The 9,543-nt window shown below is 36.9% G+C and overlaps 1 pseudogene; it reads left to right on the top strand.

The window, feature by feature from the left end:
- The first annotated feature begins 4,491 nt into the window (after positions 1-4,491).
- LOC101560569 lies at positions 4,492-8,739 on the top strand (annotated as a pseudogene).
- The last annotated feature ends 804 nt before the right edge of the window (positions 8,740-9,543 follow it).

The following is a 9,543-nucleotide window of genomic DNA, read 5'->3' as shown; positions in this document are numbered from 1 at the left end:
TGCCTTCTGTTCTTACTCTCCTCAAATATAAGAGCAAGTTTTTAAATGTGAAGTGCAATGGCCACTTTTTAAGCTGTACTCACTTCACATCTCTATTATTTGTCACTGCTGGTAGATCTGACCTTCTTTCTAGAACATGTTCTTCTCTTGGCTCATGGGACATTAGCCATCCTTTCCCCCATCTTCTGTTGTGGATGATTCCATCTGTTTCCCTTCCAGTACCCTCACACCATGCCAGTGACAGTGTTTTTTCTGAGGTTTGTAGTAAGCCTGCTTCCACCGCTAGGCATGAGTCCTTTTACCGCGTGACTTCAGATTCCATGGATTGGCCTATGATTCACAAATCTGAGGGTACAGCAACCCAAAGTGCCTCATGCTTCCTCCTGGTTATTCCACTGTAGCACTATTTTTTCAATGCTCCCCAAATAAACGGGTCATCTTGCTATTTTTCACTTTCAGTGGCTCTCTTGTAGTACAAGAGAACACTACACTCTACACATGACCACTTCTTCACATCCCTTTAGGTTTTATGGTGTCCTCCCCAAGAATATCTTTTAGGTCCCTAACTCAGAATTATGTGTTTCTATGGCAACATGTACTATCCGGTTTTGTTATTCATGAGGCATGTTCTGCCTTCTTCTCTAGACGTGAAACACCATAAGGAAGTGTTTTTTTTGGGCGTTTGTTTATAGAATCATACTATATTAGGTAGCAGTACCTGAGTACTTAGCACATAACAGCTTTGTATCTTTAATGAGTGAATGAAAGAGAGAAGGTGGGCCACTTATTGCAAGAAAAAAGGAAATTATCATTATCAATAGAAATTGGGCATTTTTTTAACAGCTTGGAATTTAATACTTTGATTTCTGTGCCTAAAAGTAATAGAAAAATATAACTTTTTTGGAATTATATCAGCTATCAGTTTCATTGTAAGTAACTAAAACATAAGTAGAAGGAACTACAGCTGAAAACAAATTGTCTGGGGAAAGTAACATAATCTAATGCCTCAAGTCACCAGGGCAGTACATTTTAGCTAAATCTAGAAGAGGCTATGTGGTATTAAAATAATTTCTCTCTCCATATTTCAGAAAAAGTTTTCTTCTGTGCTGGGTTTACTTTTGGGCTATCAGGGCCTCACTGCTCTATGATTGGCAAATGTCCTGGAATTGAGTTTTCTTAGTCTAATCTGGCTGTTTCTATTCTTGAACAAATCATTTAAGCTGAGATATCTGATACTTTGATTAAAATGCCTTGGCCTCACACTGCCCCTTTGAGGGGCAGTAATGTAAGATAGTTCAAGTTAGGTAAACTGAGGATGGGGTAGATAGCTTCCAAATGTCAGATGTTCTCTTATCACCAGCAGTGAGAGTGGATTCCATGTGGGCAGAATTAGAAAGTCACTGGGGGACAGGTACACCAGCCAGCGTCCTTGACCCTAATGTTCTACACAGAGGAAGAAAACTTTAAGAAACTCATGAAGATAGAACAAACTCTTTGATATAGAAAGAAAAATAAAGCTTTTGAATTCTCATTGATTTTCCTAATCTGTACAAATTTATATCACAGTATGATCATTTCTATGAGAGCACATCATATATGCTTTATGCCCATGTTTTAAGAAACCAGTACCAGTAATTAAATGTTCTAAAACAAAACTATCACATTTTTCGCCATAATGATCTATTGGTCTTTAATTCTTGCCCATTCTCCTAGTGTATTTCAATTGAGCAGTCACATATAAATAAAAAACTATCAAAGATACAAATGTACCCAAACATAGCAGTACATGCAGGTCTACTATGCAGCATGTCAAGAAGTTTCAGAGAAATTTCCCAGCCAGATGCAAGTCTACACATGTTGCTTAGGAAATGCAAAATCCCACTACAGTGTATTTGTCCTTCCTCTAGCAAAAGCAATTAGCATGCTAAAAAGTATGTGTCCTAGGACATTTTACTACAGAATTCTCACATGAGAAGTTGTTTTTTTCATACAAACAATGTTTTCATGTGAAAAGACAAAATAGTAGTCCTTTCAGTTTCTGATGTAAATACACATACAGAAATATATACAACCCTGGAAATTAAAAGAGCAACACAATTTGTAGCATTTCTGAGTTTGACTGTCATTTTTCCAACTAACTACAAATTTACATCCATTTCAAGGAATATAATTGCGAGGCCTCATTTTGAAAGAGTAACACATACAGACTGTAATTTTCTAGGGCATTTAGGTTAATGCTTATACCAGTACAGTTCAGAGCCTTGAAAGCATGCTATTTAAAAAAGTAAAGATCTTCATTATTGAGGCTCTGTATGGTTTCTCAAAAGAGACAAGGCCAGATTATCTTTGCCACTGTGGATTTATTATAAAGGTACATAGAAATGAGAGATAACACAGAAAACATATCTTGGAGGCTTGACATTTACTTTGGATCTCAGACGTCCATGCTTTCTTGATAAGCTGGAGCCTGACTTTAGGAATATTTACAGAATATGAACTGTGGGAGCCTGCTCCTTCCTGTGTAACAAGAATTTAGACTTCCCTAAAAGAGTATGATTAGAATAATACAATACCTCACAGAGCATTTATTTTCCTTTACAGGCTTTGCAATTCTTGCAGAATGGCCTGATATAGGCACTATGTACCGTTTGAATCCAAGAAAGCCAGGATGTTTAGTTGACACTGCACATTTGATGTGAGTGACCATATGTTTGAGGAACAACTTGGATTGACTTTTCTAGAAAATATATATAATGTTTGCAGGCAGTGGCTGAAGCTGAAAATGCTTTGGCCCTGAGAAAAACATCTTACCTGAGACAAATTTCAGTCATTATTCACTAAGCAATATTGTATCTCATGATACTAACTTAGTCAAGAATGTAAATAAATGCCCCTGTGATGGAAGCTCAGCTCTTCTCCCATCAAGAGAGATAAAGACAGCTGTACTTGACCCCACCTTTTGTCTGATGTCTGTATTCTCCTCATCCCATTACCATTTTTCCCTGGGAACATTGAGAGCCACATTGGGTCTTGACACTGTTTAAGATTATAAACTCAGGCATAAGGTGGAATTTTTGTCAAAATTATTGAACATTTTCAAAAGTATGTAATTTCTCATTATTATGAGAAGCTAGGGTATATGATATCAATAAATAAAACTCATTGTAGTAATACAACAAACATATTTTGATAGAACATTTAATCTGTTATAGACCTTGGATCACTGCACAGCATTTAAACTCCACAATGAACTTAGCCACCCAATATTGTTCCATATTATGGCACCATTGTCTCAATTTATAGCTCACATAAAAAGAAATAAGTGGGCAAAATCACACCCCTGCTGAGCAGTTGTGGAAGTATCTCTCAGACCCACACAGAATTCATTTCACAAAACCAGTCCCTCATCCCAGTTTCCACAGAAGCAAGCTTGGTGAAGCATATCTACAGGATTCAATTTTTCTGTTACACATGATTCTCTCAATTATCAAAAATGCATATTCACAATAATCTATAGGTTTATTACAAACTACTACTGTATAATGATCTACTCTGTAACAAATTAAACAACAAATGTAATACACTTAGTTCAGTTTGTCACATGGTAAGTAGCGAATAAAGATTATTACTACTAGTGCCTCATGAAAGAACATGAGGCATGATAGTTGCTTAAAGTTTTACAGATATTCTAATTTTCCAGAACGCTACAAAACATTTTCATGAACTCCAGATGTACATTCTTTTTCCTTGCTTTAATCCAGCTTTAACTCCACACATGAGGTTTTTAACAATAGTCTAAAAATTATCCAATATTTTATTTTTTTGTAACAGAAAAATTTCTAAAAGACAAAGCTTACTTTAAGACTGAAGTTATTCTGATATTCTGAATTGATCTAGTTGTTAGAAGTTAAGATTTACTTAAAGTTTTATGTGCTTTCCATAGACTTAAGAGTCTATATGCATTCAATGTGACATCTTTATTTTATGCAGATGTTTTTGTTCTAGGAAGTACACAAATGACTCAGATACATCTGTGGTCTCAAAAACATCCACTTCCAATGAATAAGAACAAACATAAAGATAATGATAAGATATGCAGATTAAGCTCTAGACATCAATAAGAATTTACAATTTCTAGGCAGACAGGCATGAAAGATGAACTTTTCTTCTCCCAAAAAAGGACTTTCTTTGAGATGCTATCAATAGATGTGGAGGCATTCAGGAAGTGGGAAGAGCAGTACATGGTGTAAAAGCAAAGAAAGTGCAAAGTCATGGAGAAAGGAGAAAAAAGGAAATAGATCAAGTTTGTATGAGAGGGACTTTGATCAGTCACAAGTATTTTTGTAATGTGCTAAGTAAAGTGTATCTGTATCAGTGAGGGTTTTATTAGAGAAACATACACAAGGAACAGATATAACACAAGATGTACAAATGTATAAGAAATTATAAGATTGGCTTATGACAGTCAGCCATAGAGTTGGATGAGGAAGTATGCAGAGGGTCTTTGTATACCCAAGACTGAAGGATTTAGCCCAAGGTCTGGAGCTCACTGCAATGTTTCATGTAAGTCTCTATCAGGAGGCTGATGGGTTTGTTACAGAAGGCTGATGAGTAGACCGGAGCTCCCCTGAGGAACTGGAACCAACCATCCTTTGTCAATTTTCTCTATATATCCTTAAGTGTTGAGTTACTCTGGGAGGGACCTCCATGCCTTACGGAGGGGCCTCCACACCCTAAGTGAGGGTGTAGAGCTACACAATGTCTGTTCCCTCCTCTTGTACAGGATGAGGATGTTTACAAATTAAGAACCCTGAGTCTCTGCTGAGTCACTTAATTAAAATTCTAAACTTCTCAAATTGATACAATGTATCAATTACTACAGTACCTGAAGAAGGTTTATTTATTCTTTCTATATCAACTCCAGTTTTCAGATAAAAATGTTGCTTTTTAATTTTTTTTTTTTACCTGGAAAAGTTTTGCTGCATTGGGCATCTTTTCTGATATAGAAATATGAAACATCCTATCTCTAAAAACCATTAGATGTTATATTATCACACTTCTGAAATACTTTTCCAATTAATTTTCAGTTCTTTCTGTATCTGATAAAATAGATGAAACAATGTCCCCCAATGCAGATAGTAGCAGCTGATATGTACATAAGTAATGCAGTAGCTTTCCATTAGCCATGCTGAGGTTATTGGGAACTTTGAAGAAGCACAGAAACACACAAGGGAAGAGTTTTTAAAAATGCTGTCTGTGTTTTTCTACATAAAATTTTACAGTATTTAAGTTCATGAAGGTCTTGATCTTTGTTTTTCTTGGAGAAAATTTCAAGTAAATCTGCTTTACGTGTTGATTCCACTGGATAGACATGTACTATACTATTACTATATATGGCCTTTAAATTCTAGGAATTGAACACAACATGACAAGAGTTTGAAATTGTACTTGAATGATATGTTTGAGATTGACTTATGAAAGCCATGATCACTAGAAATACCTTGGTTAGAAAGGGAGAAAACTGACAATAGGAAGAAGACTTTTCATAATAATTATTTACTTAAATAATTATAGAAATGTTCTTTGTCATCAGCCAGGGGGAAGTAAAGCAATTAAACATTAATTTAGCAGTTACCTTTTAAAATATTTTTAATTAACTTGGTTATGTATCGCAGTGTCCAGTAACAAGTTATAGACTGTGCCTTATAAAATGAAGTAATGATATAAATTATTTTAAATATCTCATTATGCTTTTATATGATAAAATACAAAATAAAGATAAATATAAATGACTCAATGAATAAAATGGCTGGATGAAAACAATTTCCAAATATATTAAGCCTTTGTTATATCACATTGCGATGTGATACTATAGGATTATAAACAATAAGTACTCAGCATTCTTCTTTGGCTTGTGGTGGGCTGTTTTCTGCTGTTCTTTTGGTGGAGACCTACAATAGACTTAAGGTTCTGGCTTCATTTCAGTCCAAAAATGGAAATAGTGATTGTGTTAGAGCCACATAATTCCACCTTCCCTAGAAATATGCTTTTACCATTTTGAAAATGTCTAAGAAATGAAGTGCTTTTCACCATGCTTGGGCTTAAAAAAACAGTTTCTAATATTTAAAGTTAGATATTTTAATTTCCATTTATACTCAGTATAAATACAAACTGGAATAGCATGTGTTAATGGATTATACTCATATGTTATGTTATTACCTAACATATATTGAATGACTTTCAAAATTAATGATATTATCTTACTAATTTTAAATTTTTTTATCAAATTTAGAATATTTATAACCTGATATGCTACACTCATACTTGTCAAGTTGGGGTAAATGCAGAATATTTTTTCCTAAAAATATCTATCATGAGAAAGTGTATGATAGATATAATTAATTATAATAAAATTAATTTTTATTTTTTTATCTTCTCAACTTCTGTGTCCTGTTTAATATATTATACAACACAAAAGAAACACCTTTTATTTGTTTATCATGTCTTCCCATATAAGAAACAAATAAAATGATGAGATATAAATATATGTTAATTCCATGAGGAGAAGAAATGGTAGTGGTATGCTCACTACTGCATTCCACAGCACCAAAAGAACGTACTTGATGTTCAGTATAAACTGCTGAATGAATGAATGAATGAATGTGTGCATGAGTGAATGAGTATTGTACAAATATATGCTATTTATGGATGGACTGTACACATAAGCCATATATTTGTATATAAACCTGACATATTACCCAATCTTCACACACACACACACACACACACACACACACACACACTCCATGATACACGTGTAACATTTTAGCCAGTAATAAATAAAGTAGATTTTATTATTTGTGATGTTTTCCCAGATTGGAAGGCACTGAAATCTCTTCCAAATTCCAGACAACTTGATAGTGAAACTTGACAATGAGAATACATCATCTCCCCTTTTATTTGAAAGGGAGCTGGAGGCTTTGATTTGGACTTTGAATTAGCATTTGTTTTCAAGAGGAGTTGCGCCACTCCTCAGGCACTGAGAGCCAATCTCACTTAATATCTTGCATTAAGATCAGCTGAATCATGCTGGAGTCACGCTGCCCAAGGAATTAGTCCTCAGTCACATGATGGAACATGCTGTTTATGGCCCTGTTCTATTGTCACACTGGAAAATGGTGGTATCAAGTAGCTAGAACTATTTTCTCACTGCAAGCAGAAGTCTAAAAGGATTCTAAATGATTACCCTTAAACTATTTTATAAGGTGAGGCTGTCTTTTTCCCTGTGGAGCTTTCTGCCCTGTGTGTTATCCAGTTGAAGAATACATGTCAAAAGTATTTATCTTGGGGTTCTTGAGTTTCTCAGCCAGGTATAACACTGAGTGTGCCACTTGGCCTGACTGAGGCATGCAGGGTATATTCATTGTTTCTTCATGTGTGCATAAATTGTTTCCAGCACATTACCTCTCATTTCTTTGCATAGATGCTGTTCTTGACTCCTTGTAAGAAGCAGTGAAGAGTAATAATGATACATTTAGTGTGATATGTCCTACAATAGTGGCATATACAGATGGACTGCAGACAGAAAGCTAGGGCATCTTCAATCTGGCAGTAGCAGGGATAGTTGTCTTGCGTTGGTTCTTGTTGATTCTTGAGAGTGGAAACTTATTGATTCTTGAGAATGAGGGGTTGGGGAGATGGCTCAGTAGAATAAGTGCTTCCCTGGCAAGTGCAATGGCCTGAGTTCAATCCCCGGTTCTGGGAGGGGGGGGAAGCAATGAGAATGAGTAAAATAATTGAGTATTGCACAATTATTAATTAAATTTTTTCTTGATCTAGTTTCTAGGAATGTTGTGGGGTAGACAAAACAGATGCGGGCATTATCCTTAAAGTACTTAAGCCTAGTTCCTGCTGCGGCTGTGCCTCTGTGGTGTCCTCCGCGTCACCGCTGCCGCCCTGCCAGGAGGGCTCCTTCCCGGCGACCAGGCTCCCCACTTCGAGGCCAGCACCACCATCGGCCGCATCCATTTCCACGACTTTCTGGGAGACTCATGGGGCATCCTCTTCTCTCACCCACGGGACTTTACCCCTGTGTGTACCACAGAGCTTGGTAGAGCAGCAAAGCTGGCACAGCAGTTTGCCAAGAGGCATGTTAAGTTGATTGCACTTTCAGTAGACAGTGTTGAAGACCCTTTTGCCTGGAGCACGAATATCAATGCTTACAATGGTGATGAGCCCACAGAAAAGTTACCTTTTCCCGTTATTGATGATAAGAGTCGGGACCTGGCCATCCTCTTGGGCATGCTGGACCCAGCAGAAAAGGATGAAAAGGACGTGCCCGAGACAGTCCCTGTGGTATTTATTTTTGATCCTGACAAGAAACTGAAGCTGTCCATCCTCTATCCAGCTACCACTGGCAGAAACTTTGATGAGAGTCTCAGAGTAGTTACCTCTTTCCAGCTGACAGCAGAAAAAAAGGGTCATTACCCCTGTTGATTGCAAGGATGGAGATAGTGTGATGGTCCTTCCAACCATCCCAGTAGAAGAAGCCAAAAAATTTTTCCTAAAGGAGTCTTCACCAAAGAGCTGCCATCTGGCTGTCACTACTCCCTCAGTGAGCCAAAGGGCTCCAGCTGCCAGTTGTGTTTTCCTGCAGCAGTTCCACAAGAACATCCTGGTGTGCTAACAGCCAGGTCCTTAGGTTACTGTACTACTGGCTTATTAGATGGAAGGAAGTAGCACTAAGCTTTTCTTGAGATTCTTTACTGTGTAACTTCACCAGCGCTCTGTCCTAGTCACACATCTCAGCACTGCTGCCAACTGGTTCTTCTTGAAATTTATTCTGTATTTGAAGCTCAGATCTTGTTGGATCTCTGCAGGGTTTATGATCAACCAGGTGGAATGTGTTGATGGTTGAGGAAGTTTACCTTTCTCCATCACAGAATGACTATCAAATTTTTGTAGTTATCTTCATCAAATCCTCTCTTGTGTTCCCATTTTGAAGAGCAACAGAACTGGAAATTCACCTTCATCTGTAAATAGTTAAGTATGTAGTCCTGGAACTGAGATATTCTTTAACATTCAGTCTTTTGATCATAGCTGGAGAGGAGAACTTTTCAATTCTGTACCTGTCTAGTAGATAACTAAAGTTGGGGGGTATATTTTACTATACATTTTTTTGGATAAATTTCTGTGAAAGGGGGAAACCTACAGAAGAGACTTCCTTTCCTGCTGGGAAGCTGCACCTGAAGGCATGAGCACAGATGCCGTGTGCCTTTCATCAAGTATTGACCTATGTCAGCCAGCTCTGAGGATGCATGCATGGAAGATCACACCCCATGAAAAGAAAGAGGATGACTGAGAATCAGTTATAGTATTATTCTACAGTGGGTTTCTGTTTTCTGGATTTTGATCTTAGGGCATCAATGAATAAAATCTTTAGTTGAAACCGAAAAAAAAAATCCAAATACTTAAGCCTGTATGTAAGACAGGCGTACCTAAATCAAATAGTCTCCATGAAAATTATGTGATTTGTGAGAAAAG

Source organism: Octodon degus, unplaced genomic scaffold (genome assembly GCF_000260255.1).
Source record: "Octodon degus isolate 3935 unplaced genomic scaffold, OctDeg1.0 scaffold00029, whole genome shotgun sequence".
In the NCBI taxonomy this organism is placed as follows: Eukaryota; Metazoa; Chordata; class Mammalia; order Rodentia; family Octodontidae; genus Octodon; species Octodon degus.
Note: the sequence above shows the minus strand (reverse complement) of the source record. Positions and strands in the feature narration are given on the sequence as shown.